Here is a 19,066-nt window from a genome sequence, read left to right as displayed (position 1 = left end):
CAATGAGTTGCAATACCATTGCCCTTAAGTGAAAGGCAAAGACCATTTCTTATTTCCTTCTTCTTACTGCCTGCTATAAGGATATGATGACCGGTGTTTAAGTAGTCATGTTGGATCTTGAGGCAGAATGCAGAATGCAGAGGAAGGTACAGAAGTCAGATATAGGGAACTTAAGTTCCTAATGACTATGGAGTCAGCATAGCTGCCTGGAAATGCTTTTCTTGCACATCTGCTATGGAAGAGGGAAATATTCTTTTTTGCTTGAGTGAGTACTAACCTGTTACTTTATGAAACTAAGCTTAATCTCAAAGGATACGATGTTTTATCTTAGAAGGTCATCATTTTTGTTTCCCCAATTTACTTAGAGTAAAAAGCTTAATTGGAAAATCAATCTCCTTCTTAATCTACAGAGAAAGAAAAATCAAAATGGACTAACCTCTCAATGGAAAGTAGACATAGATTCCTCGTAGTCACTCTATAAGAATTAATTCAATTTTTTCCTTACATGAATTAAAAGCAATATTGGAAGTAGAGTAATAAAGAGATAGTATACTAACAGAAGATGTTATTTGTTTTCTTGGAGAGGTAACAAAGAATGAAGTGTATAACACATTGGCATGTGCAAGATGTTATGGAAATAGAGACTCCTGGACATAGAGTGAGTAATAGAACTCTATGAAAAGATTAGTAAAAATATGAAGGTAAAATGCTGAAGTCTGAGTAGGTATATAATTGAATGGAGGAATCAAAGTTCTGGGTAAACTGAGAAGCCAGTACAAAAGTAAATGCCAACCAGAAATAAGGCATTGGAAATACAATAAGTATTTTGATAAAACCAGAATGTAGCATTTGCTTGGTGCAGTGAAGTAGGGCTAGTGGTAAAAGACTTTAATAGTGAAATTGCCTTCTAAACTTTGGTAAAATGTTTATATATTTAATAGATAACAAGAGTGTCACATTCTTAACTCTTTGGAAATATGATTTTCTCTTTAGTTTGGAGAATGGATTGGAGAGAGGTTAGCTTGGAAATAGAACATACCTTAGTTAAAAAGAAAAGCTACTTTCACACATCTACTTTGTGGTACACACTGTCTTAAGCTTTTAATGTGCTTCTTTTTCCATTGCAAAACCAACTCTACAGGGAAAATAATAGTAGTATTACAATTTTAAGTTGAGATTTAGAGAAATTAGTGTATTACTCTAAGCCAAGTTTTATTTGTTTTATCGCCATAGCTATGAATTCATAAAAGTCAACCAAATATATATGTGTTGCTTTATTAGTGCTTGTATCAGCAATTAGCTTTGCCAAATAATCCAGATGATCACTTCAGGTTCTCCTGTGAGGTTTTGCTGAGACACTGTAAAGAAGAGAACAGATAGAGGAGATATTATGAATTTATGACAAGGGATCTTGACTGGAGAGAGTAGTAACAATGAGAAAAATATCCTAATATTTGTAAACTTTTGCCAAAGAGAAGAAATAGTAGGAAGAAGAAGTAAAAGTAGTAAGTTGGTATGTTTTCTTTGGGATCTATTAATTTAGGCTAAACACTGGATATTAAGGTGGAAATTATCAAGTAGAGTTTGAATATGTATTTCTGAAACTCAGGAAAGGATTTCAGGTGGATGATACAGATTTGGACATATTGTAGTTTAGCTATGGTTTGAATGTTTTTTTCAAAGATTCATGTGATAGAAGTTTGTTCTTCAGTGTGGTGAAGTTGGCAGTTGGTAAACCTTTAAGAGGTAGAGCCTAGTAGGAGTTCACTGGGGATACTGCCCACAGAAAGGATTAACCCATTTCTTGTAGGATCCCAGTTACTTATTGCTAGGGTGAGTTGTTATAAAAGAATGAGCCTGTGTTCACTTCAACAGGACATATACTATAAACAAGTAAGCCTTGTCCCTTCATTGCTTTCTTGCTTTGTGTGTCATGTGATTTCTCTTATTTATGCATTGGCCATGCTTTTATCCACCATAATCTCATATAGTGAGGGAGGCTCTCACAAAAGCCAGCACCAGGCTGTTTTGACTTTCAGACTATCAAACTGTGAGTTAATTAAACTTCTTTCTGTATTAGTTATATAGCCTAAAGTATTGTGTAATTGCAATTAAAATAGAGAGACTATCATGGAAAATCATAGCTTCCAAGGCAATCCTAAAAGCCATGAATAAAAATGGGATGAACCAAGAAAAATACACAAAAAGCAAAGTGATGAGCATTGGGGGAGATCCTGGGAAGCACTGCCATTTAAAACACTAATGAGGCAGAGAAATCTCTAAAAGGAATTGAGAATAAAGCCCTAAGAAATAAGACAAAGCAGTAAAAAGTAGGATCCTGAAAACAAAACAAGAAGAATATTTCTGAAGTGAAAGGTCACAGAGAAACCTTAAAGATGATAGAAACTGTACACTTTTGTTTTAGCAAGATAGAGGTCATTGGTTAGAAAAGTAGATTGATGGGAATAAATTTCAGATTATAGTAAAGTGAATGTATAAAATACTGGGGAGATATAAACCATGAGATAAATAATTCTCCCAAGATGCTTGGCTATGGAAAGAAAGGTGAAATCTATTAAGGGTCAAAAGGTACTTTGGTTGCTTTCTCTAAGATGATATGTATTTGAGCATTTTGAGACATAGATGTTTAAGACACAAGAGGAAGGAAATAATTGATAAAACAAAATCCTTAATGAGATAGGAAAGAAGAGAGAGGAAGTTTCCAAAATCATCATATGACATGAACTAAAAAACTGAAAGATTATAGTATTGATCTGTTTTATATTAACTCTGATGTCTAATGCTTTTGACAGTGATCCTACCTGAGTCATAAAACTCAATTTTAAACATGTACATGTTCCTATGCCCTCATATGTATAAACATACATGCTCTTTCTCTATATATAGAAATAGATAAATGGGTACATAGATATATACATATATCTACCTATCCATATGTATGCAGAGAGGAGAGAGAGGAGAAACAAAAGGATGGGGATAGAGAGATGTTTGTTTTAGATATGTACAGTTGGTATAATTACCTTGTATGGTTTCCCTTGCTATTGAAATCTCTCTAATAGAAAATTCCAACTGTCTGTAAGTAATAAACCCATACTTTGAAGTTTATGAGTACATTTAGTGTCATACTACTGAGGCCTCCAAAGGAGCAAAAGCTGCTGAATATATAGATCTGTTTAGAGCAGCACAGCCCTAATTTCAATGTCAAGATTTCAGAGAAAGATGCAATTTTAGAATATAAAAGGTTTGAGATATCTATATCCAATTATAAGACTCTCAGAGTAAAAACTATGTGAGATCATTCCTTTTTCTATTAACTAACATATTTTTCAGCTGGGAAGTTAGTTAATATAGTTTGATAAGTATATTCATTCCTAGCTTGTGTATTGAGAAGTTTGGATTCCTTTTTTGTATGAGCTATACCATTCTGCACTAATTTATTCCATTGCTAAACCAATCAAAGTAAAACAGCCCATTCTCACTACAGATTATTCCAAGTGTCACGATATTACTCATTGTCTTTTTTACAGATTTGATTCTCTTTCAATCAACTCCTTCCCACTCCTTATAATTTTCAAATTTGACCTTGCAACAGAAATTTTAATGGCATGACCTAGGCTCACATTGAGATAACTATTTTTCACTCTTTTTGCAAAATTAAAATAGGTCTGGCCTCAGAAAATATAACATAATATATGTTAGCTCTTTGTTTCCTTCTAATTTTAGAGACTCAAGTGATAACATAATGCTTTATTGTTGGCTACATCAGCAGTTGGCTTTGCCAAGTGAGGTTGCTAGCTCTTCTAAATGCAAATTACAAGAAAAAAAGGAGCAAAGCATTAGCAGGCAGCAAAATGATATGGTGCATGGCCAACTAGCTAATAGCCTTTATTGCAAGCCAGTGCTCCAGAGATGGGGGTTATCCTATCAACAACATTGGGAACTGAAGTTCCAGTTCCCTTTGGGTTTGTGTCTATGGAGATCAGAGTGTGAAAGGAGATAAGATAAGGAAACCTTGCACTAACCCAGTGATCAGTATTCTTCATTACATACTACAGAGGGTCTTAATGCCTATGAGAGTGCACACTGCCTAGAATGTGAGAATACTAAAGCAGGAGGTGCATTAAAACTTATTCCTCGTAGGCACCAGCAGTTTTGACAAGAATCTACAGTGCCTTCTTCATTCGCAAAGGACAATATGACTACATATTACCAAACAGTGAATATTAGGAGAACATCTCATCTATTTTTAGGGTTTCGTTTCATGTTCATAAAAACATTCCTATTTTTCTCTTCCTGAAGAGTCCTGCTTGAACTGAAACTGCCAGTGACTTTCTACATCCCTCATTCTGTTTCATTACAGAAGCAGTCATAACAGCACAATTTTCTCCTATCAATAAATATGTTTGATGCTCCATAGATGTTCTATGTAATACATGCTGAACAATAGAATCAGACTCTGGGATAAATTACAACTTTAAGTGATGAGTCTGCCTCTGGATGCTCCCTATGGATGTGATGTGTATGCTCGGTGTGAAAGCAGGGTGCACAATAAAGCCTATGAGTAATAATCATAAATCCCAAATAGGCATTACCCTTTCTTAAGACATTTTTAAACCCTGCAAAAAAGACTATAAAGTTCAATCTGCTTTTAGAGGCATTCTATTTTTTTAATACATTTAGCATGTCTGGGCTGATGCCTTTTCATGGAGCAGCCTCAGCTAGGAGCTTTGTGTGGATTGTGACTGTGTAATAGAAACGCTGTGTGTGCAGATGCTGGTGGTCTGAATGAGTCCCTAATGTTTGTTTTATTATAATATAAAGGATTCTAAAATCTTCTATCTAAAAAGTGTCTCAAGACATGGGATCTACATGGTAACTATTAGGGAACAAGAATAATCTGATGTGACTTTTTTATAGGATAGTGACAAAAAAGAGATGAATGTTTTTCAAATTAGACAGTTAGAGCTGCTGTACTCAACTCTGATTCTACTGTTTAGCACTCATTAAAAACAAAATTCAGGGTGATGACTGCTAAGATCAATAGGTTTATTTTCTGTTTTTCATATTTGTTTCACAAGGAAGCACATATACTATGGAATCAAGAAGTCAATTCAGAACTAGACACTTTTGTACGGAGAAAGACTGAATATGTTTCTACCAGTACAATCTACATGAGCCTTTGATTGATATTCAGAACATTCAAATTCCTTTACTTTGCTTCTCTTTGTTTTGTATCATTTACATACTGTACAAATAAAGTGCCACTGCGTTTCAAAGGAAAAAATGTGCTAGACTATTTGTTAACCAAATTTCCCACTGTTTTATCACTCAGTTTCTGATATGCTACATTTTCTCTGAAGCTTAGTACAAGTTCAATAAGTATGCCCACTGACATGTACAATAAAATTGTAAATTTGTCACAATTCCATAAAAAAGCTTCTATTTTCCATTCTGAGTATTACTGTAAATATTTATAATACTCATTTGTCAAGGTTACAGTAAAGCAAGGATCATATTTAAGGGTCACCTTATCACAGTTGGTGAAGGGATAAACATGGCTCCAGAATGTCAAGACAGGAGTCTACAATATCCATCAACTCCATCAATTAAATACGTACTTCAACTTGAAAGGAAAAGTTTCTAGAAGTTTAGACAGAAGACCCTCATCAGTTTAAAGTCTTAGGTCTCACGGATTTCATGCCGCAGAGATAGGCAACCTATACCTCTTCCTGTAAAAATCAGATAGAGATATCCATTTTGCTCAGTAGTCTTAGTCTCCTTTTAAACACACTGAATGGAGGTGAGGAGACCTAGCCATCCCTAGAAAGGAGGAAGAGATCTATAAATATTATTGTTTTCAAATATGTTGTCTTTCACAATTTATGCACCAACTTTCACAAAACTCCTTTAATATTAATAATCATATAATAGGTAAGGCATTATTATTGTATTTGTTATTATTACCTTATGTTTATAAATAAACAGAGGCTTATAAGAAACTGTCTGGATCTTTCAATGTTAGTCAATTAATATGTTTTAGAACTCAGTGCTAATTGCTTCCCTAGCCCTTACCACTTACCACATCAATAGCACCTAATATGATCCCAATGCTATATTTCCTCTTTTCCAACATCCTGGTTAGTTTTCATGCTCTCTGTAAGCATAGAGTATATCTAGCACAACTCTTGTTTTTGACTTTCTGTTGGAATGTGTGGTATATGATGAGCACTCATTGAGAAATAAAGGATAACTGTGCAAGTGAATGAAGGCCTCACATTGTCACTGCCTATTATTACTTTTGACTATATTCAATTCATTTCTTACTAAATACCCAGCACTGTTCCACACTGTAAGATACAAATGATACAAGAATCAATTATAGGGCACTCCAGTGTGCCCAGTGGACAATCTGCTACCATCTGGCTGCTTGTTACAAATTCAAATTCCTGGGTCTCATCCCAGGTTTACTGCTGTATATTGAAGTTTGAAAGGCATTGCACAGTAACTTGACAGTCTTCTTGTGAAAATAAGTAAATAGATTTTAAAAATCATATTTAAGTAGCATTGTATAATTTTTTGTGTGTCATCTTCCTTAATTTTAGAATAGCAAGAAGAAAAATGTTGGTAATATGGCAAAAATAAGAACAACATGTCAATGAAAGCTCAAAACAGAGGTATAAAATGAGCTGGTTTTGTGGGTCTGGAACCCCAACAAGTACAGCATCTCTGAAAACACATCCTCCTGAAAAGTTATGATTACTGCAGGTATGATTACTACAAATTAGACCCCAATCAATGATGTAGGGTCATGAATCAAGTGACATTCAGTCTCCTTACCTAATTCCTTTTAGGTAGAAAATCAACATGCTTAGTAGGAGATAAAACAAGTAATAGTTAGTTTCCATCACTTATATCTTATTTTTTAAATTGCATATTAACTGCTTCTTTCATCTCTTATGCTGATTCACCATTTTTATTATTTTATGGTCTAGTAACTCATGTTTTTAACTACTCTCTTTTGTTAGTGTCAAAGCTGAGGTTCTTTTTTTCCTCCCTCTTCCAGCTTTATTAGAAAGTTTAAAGTTAAATTTTTTATTTTGTAGGACTTTGTTTGCATAAACGAGCTTCTTGAGACCTAAATTAGACCTTAAAATCCTGACATATTTACTTTCTTTAACATTTTTCAGTGGGATCTGGTAAGTACCAGCAGAATGTCAGACTCAGATTTTCCAGCACTCTCAGTTTTTAGAACTCTGGCCGTATTTCTTTAAGGTTATTGATAAAAGATAAAATGAAACAGATAAAAAGGGGATTGATGTTAGAATTGGATTGAGCTAGTTTTTATTTGTTGGTTACCAGCAATGTAGGTTATTTATTAAGTTTCTTTTCCTCTAAAATTGGTCAACTCAGTATTAAAGAATTATTGCAAAAAAGAAAGATAAATACTTGCCTACTGATTAATAGTGCCAAGAAACATAACTACTTTCTTACAGAACTCTTAAATCCAGAGCTATGATTTTTATGCCTAGAGAAGTAAATCAAGTTGTTTAAAGTCACCAAGCAGGTGAAGTAGAGAGGTAGTGTTTGGACCTACCTTTACTAAATTCTTGCCTGATATTCTTTCTACTCCATAACTCCTTCTAAAGGTATATCTTGGTCATAGTAGGATTCCACAAACAGGAAGCACAGGCTGAAGGAGTGTGGATGTGGGCAGAGGTGCAGAAGCAAGGCCATATAGTTCATGACTCTCAGAACAAGAGAAGCCTATTGGTCAGTGTTGGAGGCACTGTCTGACCGTAAACACACAGACTTGTCTGCAGGCAGAGAACACCATTAGTGTGGCTCAGAGCAGGCCCTGGTCTGGCAGTGTCTGTGACTGTCAGAGAGCATCTGTCAGCTTTAACCACAAGCAGCTCAGGGATTTCTGCTTAGACTGCACCACTACACCAGCTCCTCTGAGTTAGAGTTAAGGGAATTTCTGAAAAAGCAACAACAAAAAAACCCACTTCTTTTCTGTATTTTTTAGGGTGAAAGGATAGGTAGAATCAAATGAAAAACACGAGAAATTGTAAAGCATAAGTTTTCAAAGTCTGAAGTAATCACCACTTTGTGACTGCAAGAAATCTCAAGTTTATGCGAATGAAATGGGCTACAGTTCCACAGACTTTACAAGGCCATTTGGAGAAGTTTCACATACAACAGGAGTGTGTGTTCAAAGAACAGTCCATTGTGGAGAGAAGAGAGCCAGTTATAATGTCTCTGGATTATTAGAGAAAAATACTCTGATGGAGAAAGACTTCCTTTATGGAGCAGAGGGTCATAGACTATCTGTAAAGAGTCAGACCATAAATATTGTTAGCTTTGTGAGTCATAAGGGTTTGCTAAAAGTACTCAGTTCTGCCTGTACCACAGAAAGCAGCAATAAAAAGTAGGTAAACAAATGACTGTGACTATGTTCCAATGCTAAAACAGGCAGAGCTGGATTAGGCCTAGGTGCTGTACTAGGCCCACTTAAGGTCCACTAATATTCAAAATGAGAAAATATCTATGATCTTTCTAGTATCCTTTCTCTACCTTAGCCAATGGGCATACATGCATTTATCATTTCCTTCCATACAACCACCCCCAGAAAAAAAAACACCTGCATAACCTACTGCCAGTCTTCCATGTGCATAAGGCACCAGTAAAATGACCATTTCTATAATAATGCTTGCAAAGCAGACAAAAAGTAAGGCTGTATATGATTTTATACACTGCTACTTCTCAACACCTGGCATAGTTTCTACAAAGTCAAAGTTTGATAAATCTATAAAAAATGAAAGTCCAATCACATTTAGGCAAATTCATACTTCAGAACTATGGGTAAGGCATTTCAAAGTAGCTTAAATTATTGACCTGTATTAGGATTTATTGCTGAATGATTTGGTTAAAATATAAACAAAACCTGTAGTGGAAAGGAAATGAGAGAAGGAAGGAGGAAAAGGGACAAAAGAGAGAGAGAATGAAGGAAAAGAAAGTAAAGGTGATATTTCTTAAAATTTTCATATGGAATCATGAATATTTAAGCTCAATGACAAGAACCAAGTGTTTATCATACTTAAGTACTTTACATGTGACATTTAATTTAAAACTCAAAAAAAAAAAACCTTTGTGAAATAGGGTCATGATTCTTTTTGTAGAAACCAGAACAGATTTGAGAGGTAACATGAAATGAATTGCCCTGAATTAACAATCCTCATGGTTACAGCTCAGGCATTCTTATCTCAAATGTGTTTTTCTTAACAAGACAGAATAACATATTGATACTCAGTAAAAGGAGATGGAAAAATTTGGAGGTGAAGGAGCAAATTAAATGACATAAATTGCCAATATTAAGTATAAATTTGAGAATATTATGAGTCAGAGATTTCTAAAATTCAAGACAAGTTAATTCCCCATTGCAATAGCAATATCAAAGCCTGTTTTAGATTTTTATTCATTTCCTCTGCCTTATCTGCTTATATTCAATTTGTTTGTTATTTATGTTAATAATTTATTAGTTTGTTGATATGATAAGAAACCTTGAGTTAAACAAATCAGTTTGAATCTACTTGATGAGATTTCTCTCTATAAAGTAAGCCTGATTTTGCAACAATAAAATTTCAGAATGTATTTAATTCATTGCAGTAAGATAGGATTGAAAGGTGAAGTAACTATTAATGAAGTGAAAGAAAAACTGTTGCTATAACAAATACCACTTAAATTGTTTCATACACTTGTTGAATAGCTAAACCCATTCTATCTTTCCTAGAGGAAACTGTAGGAGTTGGTGCAAATGGGAAAGTCTTTCCAGGAAAGTTCGGGTGATTTCACTATTTGAAGCCACTTGAGATCATTTCTTTTTCAGTAGTCGCATGGTATAAATTTGCCTCTATGTGAATGACTTTCCTTTATTACTAATCTATTGTAAACTCTATGATTTGTTATGCACTATACTCAGTGTTGAAAATTACCAAGTATAACAGAGATTATAGGAATTAGAGGAAGAAAAATATATGTTAGAGCGAGGGAAACAACCAAAAATTACATTTCTAAACTGTGATAAAAATGGCACATTAATTTACTCAAGGAAGATGAAACTCTTCAACAACTACTTCAAAAACCATAAGATAATAATCTTACTAAGACACAGTGATACACAAACAATAAAGCACTAGAAAAGTAGATGATCTAGAGGGGTAAGAATACAGACTATCACATTTGCACTTAACATTCAAATTCCCTAGCTAGTTTTCCTAGTTGTTTCTTATTGATTTGCCAAATAAAATCTTAATCATCCCTTAACAAATTACTACACCAATACATACCTGAGCTGACACTGTCTTCATTTTCTTCTTCTTTAGTCCTTTTTTGGTTTCCTTGATCACTCAAGAATTTACCTATGGTGCTTTTGGGTTAATTCTGAAGTGTGACCAACACAGAGGAAGCTCTGACATTATAGTTTTCCTTTCACAATAGCCTTTTTCATAGTCCACATGTAATTCAAAACTAGCCAGTTCAAAACCACAATCACCTCCTGGCTTGCTCCTTTTCGTTCTTCATTGTTGCTGACCATCTCTGGTTCTGATAGTTTCTCAAATGCTCTTTAGTTTTTCATTGGTCTTTGCAGTCTACACATTGTTGCCACCTAAACTTCCTAAAATGACTCTATTCTTTTCAATCCCCTTGGTAAAACTTTATTATTACAGAAATATTTGGGGCTTAAAATTTCTTAAAAGACAGAATATAAATTATGATCTTCCTTCAGAAGCAGTGAAAGAAATAGAAGCCATCAATGTCTTTCTCTTTCTTTGCAATATTAAGAGTTAAGTACTATTAATCATTCTTCTAATTTTTTCAATGATTATATAATCTCAATAGCTCTGTAAAATTCCTATACATCCTTATAGGAATAAAATCATTCACATATATATATATATATATAATGATATAATGACTTGATATAAATTTCAATATTTATGTATTCATATATAATGGTTTTATACATATATATATATACATACACACATACAGTTCTAGGATTACTCACACACTTAATTTACACTTGTGGGTATATCTATTTATTAGAAATATTTATTTCACTTACATCACTATGACAACTATCTGGAATGCTACTTCCTTTATTATTTCAAGGCCACTGTCTTAATTCCTCCCATAGAAAGTGTGGCTTTACCTTTCAAATTATAAAGAACTCTCTTATAATCTTCATTACTGCACTTAGAATTGGACATTGTTAGAATCTGGGAAGACTTTTAGACTTGAAACTAAGTCTTATAGCTAAGGGTAAAAGATTTAAAGGTAAAGTAAAAACTACCTTTTGAGTTCCAAGATCACTGGCCCTGAGGGGCAGCCTACTCTGCACAGGCTTGTCCAGAAGTGACATCAGAGGACTGATTCCAACTGTTACCAAATTAACTCCCTGCTCCCAAATTCCCTTCCCTATGCTGTTGATAAACAGGGGTATAGGACAAATTGATGAGGACTGGTCTCATCTCTTCATGTAGCAGAGTGGGAGGAATGAGATTGTGTAGACCTGATGATGTGAAGAACCTGACTATGTGAAGGTTAATACTGTACTTCCCTTTATTTCCAGTCCCTAGAAAGTAAGGAAGATTGTTCTTAGGTGTGTCCCTGGATTTGAAGGTGATTTTAGGAAGAGGTGGAACTAGGATCTACCATAGTGAGAAGCGTCGGGATCACACATATCAGTGAAGCTGAAGCAGCACAAGGTGAGCCAGAAGAAGTGTCCAGAATATAGGAGTCACAAAATGCTCAAGTTTGCAAATAGAGATCACTTTCTCTTTATTGGAGTACATGGGAGGCTGTCACTGTTTTCATTTAAGGCACAGATAGCATACCAGGCATTAGTGTTGGATAGAAAATGATAATTCATTTTTACCAGTTAACTAAGAAATGTTTGCTCTTTTTCTGATTTTTGCTTGCTCATTTAAGACAGTTTCAAAGATCCAGTACATATCCCATCTTTCCCATACTCACTACTTCAAGTCACTGAAACCCTAACTTCAGTGGTGAGGAAAAGGGAGAAAGGTGATATGGATTGGGTGGATCCAAGATGGCGACTAGAGGGCAAAAGCAGATAGTGTGAGCTCTGTAAATCAAAAATTTTGCTGTGATGCTGAAGCCACACTTGGTAGAAAAAAACCACCAAGAAGAATCAAAACTCTGACACCCCAGCCCGTACAAAGCTTCTCCATGCCACGTTACACTGAGAAAACAGGAAGGCTCCTGTGCCACCAGACACAGTGAAAACCCAACTCCAAAGCAAGACAGCTAGTGCAAGCCTCAGCAAATATAAGAAACAGAAATAATCCCATGTATTCTATCTGATGACAGTGCACTAAAACTAGAACTCAACAACAAAACAACAGTAAAAAAAATGCAAACAATTACAAGCTGAACAACACATTGCTCAATGGTCAATGGGTCATTGATGAAATAAAACAGGAAATTAAAAGTTTCCTGGAAGTTAATGAAAGTGATATGGATTGACCTTGAAATTTGAAAATGATCCAGGATTAAGTTCAAAACTTGCTTAAGAAAGTTTTATTAACTCAAATTAGGGACAACTTATGAAATCTGAGCAAAATTCCAGTAAAAGAACTGTTGGAAAAGAAAGAGTCAATGTAAATAACTTGAAAGAAAGATAGTCATTGGTAAATAAAGTTATTTCACTGTCATACTCTGAACAATACTTCCAATAACCTGATGGTGTAACAATCACATACTACATTTTATTAGGCTCATTTGAGCAAGTCTAGTGTCTCAAGGAAAATTATAGCAAATATTTTTAAGGTCAAAAATTAGACTCTGGACAATATTTTCCACAGAACCTAGACTATACATCTTGCATATGTATGTATTTTCTATAACTGTATATGCATATTCTCTCTATATAGAATATATATTCTCTATATTCTATTTAAAAAATAAGGATTTAAATCATCAAACTAGAAAATAATTAAAAAGAGTAAACTACAAAAGTATTAATGGTTGTGGAGTATATAATTCCCTTGCATTTTCAGTGCTTTAATAAAAGGGGAAGTCAACTCTAAAGAAACAGACACAGTTCTGCCATCATTTAAAAAAAAGTGGTTAAGAGTGGAGTACTTGTAGTCACATGGACAAAGATTTAATTAATTCTGCTTATCTGTGTTGTCATACATAATTCCCCTTCATTCACTGAAAATGGTATGGTCTAGCTAGATCATAATCTCTCATTTTACTCCTATGCATAAAACTGTACCAATCCACATAAATAAGCACCAAGATTCAGCTGAACGATCGACCAAAGTCACAGTTCATATAATCTATACAAATGGTTTCATTTGATATGTGCCCACAAACTGTTCTTTCAGAGTTAAGTTTTACTCATCTGGTTTTAAAACAAACAGCAACATTTTCCCTTGGCTCACTGAGTTCTCTACACATTATTTCTTATTCACATGCAGGAGAGAAAAATTTTTTCTAAACATAGTGTGTAAGATTCACAAAGTTTGCCTTAGAGAAGAAAGTACAGGCCAAGCAGGCTTAGCCACATCCTTGTCCCAGCTCAGACACAAACAATGCCAGGAAACATAAGCAAAGAGCAAACTGTCATCGGTGCATTCCATGTGCATCTTCTGTCTGTGTTGATGTAACTAGTCTCAGCAGAGCATAAAAAGCAATCATCTAAAATTAGCAGGAGCATCATCTTACAATACAAAAGCAATCAGAATCTCGTTTTTACCATGAAAACAAACAGGCAAATTCAGTCATCGCTGGACAGCTAAAGCAAATTTTAATTATTAGAAAATATAAGTAGTTGGAAAAGATAAATCAATACACTTCAATAAAACTACAATATTCCCTAATCTTCATAAGAAGACCACCAAAATGACAGAAAAACAAAGTGTGTTGGTAGTTATTTTAAGCTATTGAGGCTGAACTGATACCTCATTACAGTTTGAATCTACATTTCCCTTATAATTGGTGATGTTGAGCATTTTTTCATATGCCTGTTGGCCACTTGTATATTTTATTTTCACAAATGTATATTTAGATCATTTGCCTATTTTAAAATTGGTTTATTATTATTTATTATTCCTATTGAGTTGTGTGAGAGTCTTATAGAGTCAGGATATTAGCCTCCTGTCATATGTGAAGTTTGAAAATATTTCTTCTATTCTGTAATGTTGTCTGTACACTTCATTGATTGTATCTTCTATTATGCAGATATTTTAGTTTGATACAATATCCTTTGTCTATTTTGAGGTTTTATTAAAAAAAAATTCTTGGTCATTCCTGACTTGAAGCATTTCTGCTTTGTTTTCTTCTAACAGTTTCATAGTTTCAGGTCTTTTTTTAATTCTTGAATCATTTTTCAGTTGATTTATGTATTGGTTAGAGATAAAAGTCTAGCTTCATTCTACATTGAATATCCAGTGTTCCTAACACCATTTATTGAAGATACTTTCCTTATTTGTACTCATAGTACTGTTGTCCAGAAGAATCAATTGGCAAAACCAGAAAATAAATAGGTAGTTGCTATACAATATTTTATAGCACAGTGAACCCCATTGTTCATAACTATATGCTAATAAAATGTTAAAAAATGCTGATGAGAGTGAAGAAGAAAAGGAGTCCTTGCATATTGCTTGGGGAATGTAAGTTAGTTAGAATGGAAATCAGTGAGGATGTTCCTTAAAAATTAAAAGTAGAATTACTGTATGATTCAGCAATTCCACAAATGCATATAGATCCAAAGAAAATGAAATTGGTAAGTGGAAGACAGAACTGCACCTCCATGTTCATTAGAACAGTATTTACAACAGTCAAGATATGGAATGAGCTTAAGTGTCCATTATTAGATGAATGATTATAGTGTGACATATATACATAATGAAATGCTAGTTTGCCACAAAATAAGGTGAATAACATGGATGAACCTGGAGGACATCTTGTTAAGTGAAGTATGTCAGTCCCAGAAAGACAAATACTACATGATCTCACTTATATATGAAATCTTAAAAAGTTATTCTCATAGAAAAACAGAATAGGAGTTACCAAAGACTGGAGCTGGGGAGAGCTTGCTCAATGGCTACAACGTTGTAGCTAGATTGGAGGATAAATTATTATTTTGCATCAAGCGGTCAGATGACTATAGTTAATAATATTGTACATTTTAAAAGAGCAAAAAGAAAATTTTGAGTGTTTTGCCTCTTAAAATGATAAATATTTGAGGTTATGGATATACTAATTACCATGTTTGAGTCATAGGAACAATTATTATGAGTCAAGTAAGAATAAATGTTAATGTATATAATTTTTAACAATAAATTAGTTCTTTATAACATGGCATATCACTCTATCGAATTCCAAAGATATTAGAAACAAAATAGCATTATAGCAAATGACAATTTATGCAATGTTGGATTGCCTTATTTTTTCTTAAGCATGTCTTCTGTGAATGAACCTCAACTCCAAGTATTTTAACAGGAGATCCAAACAATGTCTGATAAACTGCACAATGAATTATATACATAGCATGTAGAAAATAAGAAAATTGTAGACTTCCCAATGGATGTGACTTAGAGCAAGGTATTGATAAAACGACAAGGAATTATTAAGTTCAAGTGGAGAGAAACATTTCATGGAGAAGAAAAGGTAACATTCAAGGAACAGAGTGTATCACTGGGAAACATGGCAGGATGAAACGTATGAGACAAAAGATGGAATTTAGAAACATAGGTTATAGCCAGTGAGGAATCTGATCCTTCCTAAAATGTTCTGCCTCATTCACTCGGCTCAATCTGTTTGTGAGAACTTGTTATGGGTGTTCTAAAAATAATAATTAGGATGCTTCCTGAGGGTTATAAATTGACTTATATATAGCCAAAGAACATGACCTATGAATTTAGACAACTGGAGGAAATCTCTTATACTAATTACAAACATTTTTAAGTAAAATCATCTACTTGAGTCTTAGGCAAATTATTTCCCCCAAAAGAATATATCAGAGTAGTTTTTTCAGTCTTCCCCAGTGCAAATAATTTTATATATGCATCATATCTTGCCCAAACAAATATATGCACATACATTATCAAGTCAAATTTGGAAGTATATGTGGTTGTTAAGTTTTTCCCTTTACCTAACTGCCACAAAAGGAGAAACCATGTTACCAGAATATGAACCTTCATGATATAAAAAGCAATAAGATCATAATCTGTTAATTTTATTTTCCTTATCTAAAAATGGCATATATTACCAGCAGCAAACATGTTCATCCTGACAAAAGTGACTTCAATTGTGGGTCAAAATGTCTACATCATAATAATGAAATATTGCTGTCGAATTAACATGTGCTAAAACTCTATGTGGATGTCACAGAAACCTAAGCACATTATACTGAAATTTTTGTGAATATTAAAGTACTTGAAAACACATAATTTTGCATTTGTAATTAATATCGCACTCTACGTTTGTTTTCTTGACTTTCCTAATTTCTTTTAAGAAAAAGATAGGAAAGTGGTCAATGTTACTTTTAATTTCAATGCTGTAAATATCTATGCAACACCTAGATAAAGGGCTGAAGCAATAAATGAGAAGAGTGGTAATAAAATATTAACTACAATCATTTATAACATTAAATGAGACTGTGCTTATGTGTGATATATCTTTTTCTCTCACTATACGGACTGCTATCACTATTTGAACTTGCTGATTATTTAAGTTCACATAATTCTTTGTACCCATAAAAGGGAAGGAAATTTTTAATCACATATGTACCAAGTAAAATTCATGTCCCATACTGCAATTACCAGTACATGAACATATTATAAAATGGCATATTTCACAGCAGTAGTTTTTATCTTATCAAAAGATACAACCTAAAAACCAGTTAATTCTAAAAGCTCAAAAATCATGATATCTGATTTGAGTTGATTTTTGTGCATTCTGCATACATGCTTTCACTTGCATCAGTGCAGAGTTAAGTGTATAACTTCCCACTGTGTTAATGGGAACTCTAAGTACCCGTTCCCACAGAGCAGGGATTACCAGTTACTTTTATGTTGAGTATTTGCATGATTTTGAGTGTTAGCTACATTGTGATATAACCAATTTGAGAGGTAAGACATATGTGTAAAGCTGTAGGACTCAAAGAGCGGATTTAAAATGAAATGAAGAAATGTGAAACAGATGAATGGATGGATTTGATACCAGTTGGTGCTTAAGGATGTATTAAGTGAATGATTTAGTGTTTGAACATAAGGACAGTCTTGGTATTTTTTAAAAGGATAGTTAGGTCAGCTAAATTGTGTCCATCAATTTATGGCTAAGAAGGACATCTACAGCCTTCCAAACTGAATTACTGAATAAAGGTTTTCTTCTTCTCCAATATGTAAGATATAGTATCACCAACAGAAAATAGGAAACAATCTTATTCTGTATCTGGAAGATTTATGCTTTTGAAGTTTACGGACATCCTACTATGTGTTACTGTTTGCCTTGTAAGTTGCTTTTGTATGGGTTTTCCCAAAGAAGAAATGCTTAATGCCCTAAGTAATTTTATGACTGAGTGAGCCTCAGGGTTGCCCATTCTTTCTCCATCAAGCAGAAATCACACTTAGTCATGAGGCACAGGCTTTGAATGCATTGGGTATTTAATTAGTGCCTGAAGGCCAAGAGTGTTTATTAACACAAATTCATCCAATTCTGGAGTCTGTGATGAGCTGCATATGTAATCCTTTCTCCCACAACTGAGGGAAGATGCTCCCCAGATTTTGGAGGCGTTGGTAGAGGTAAGGAACACAAATGCAGTACTTCTGAAACTGTCAGCCTTGCTTCCATTCCATTTCTGATATTCTTCCTGTCCATTTTCCACATGGGCCTCTTTCTGCACAACCAGTTACTTCAGCAAGCCTGAAAGCCACAAGCTATTGTCAATAGCTCCTATTTCCCTGGAACCCTTTTCCAAACTGCACCTAATCCATCTCAAGTCTTGTCAAGCTTCCCTTCTAAACAGATGCCATATCAATCCATTTCTCCTTGTTTATGCTACCAATACCCAGGTCAAGTACCATCTGTCACATGGGAAAATGCTTGGCCATTCTCCCCTCATTCATTTTGGGTCCAATTCACCACAGAAAATGTGATATTGCTATGATTTTCCATTGTTTCCAGAAAGTGATACAAAACTAAGAAATGCAAGGTTTACTCCAGCTTTATCAGCAGAAGTTCCATTTTGCTCTACTAGATATAGCCCTACCATATATTTCCAGTTCTTCATTTTCTGAGTGTTCTCTAGGCCTTTTGTCCCTACCTGAAACACTTTCCTAACCATACTTTATTCATTAAAATTTTACTTATTTTCTTGAGCTCTTCTAAGTTTCCTCAGGACAATCTTTCAGACATTGAATTCCCTAGTAGAGGCTTTTGAAGATGGATAGAGCCCCTTTACATTTGGAATTTTATATTTGTTGCTTTGAATTATTGATGCATGTAGATGTTTTGGTTGACTCTCAGCATCCATGATCTTGGATAGTTAATTTAGGCCAAATGTGTTAATTCCTTTCCTCTTTCTCAATAATAGATTTAAAGATATACGTATAAACATAGACACCCACCCACCCACACACACACCATCAATATGGCCAATGAGATGGACAGGAGATGTAAAAAGAAATCTTACATCTCATAAGATGAGGAACTTATAAGAATATGGTCTTCATTTCTATGACAGAAACTAAAGGAGAGACAGTCTTCTTTATTCCTCTGGATCTTTTTATGTTTGGATATAGTTTCTAAACTGATGCAGAAAGATTGCAGTCAGTTTAAGGATGGAACTAAGACCAAAGGGGACAAATAGAGAGACAGAAAGATTCAAAATATTTAGTAAGGTAAGTGAGCCATTTAATCCCTTAACTTTGTCTTAGCCTGTTTGTGCTGCTATAACAGAATGCCACAGACTAAGTAATGTGTTAAAAAACAGAAATTTATTTCTTACATT

Source organism: Castor canadensis, chromosome 13, assembly GCF_047511655.1.
Source record: "Castor canadensis chromosome 13, mCasCan1.hap1v2, whole genome shotgun sequence".
NCBI lineage: Eukaryota > Metazoa > Chordata > Mammalia > Rodentia > Castoridae > Castor > Castor canadensis.
Note: the sequence above shows the minus strand (reverse complement) of the source record.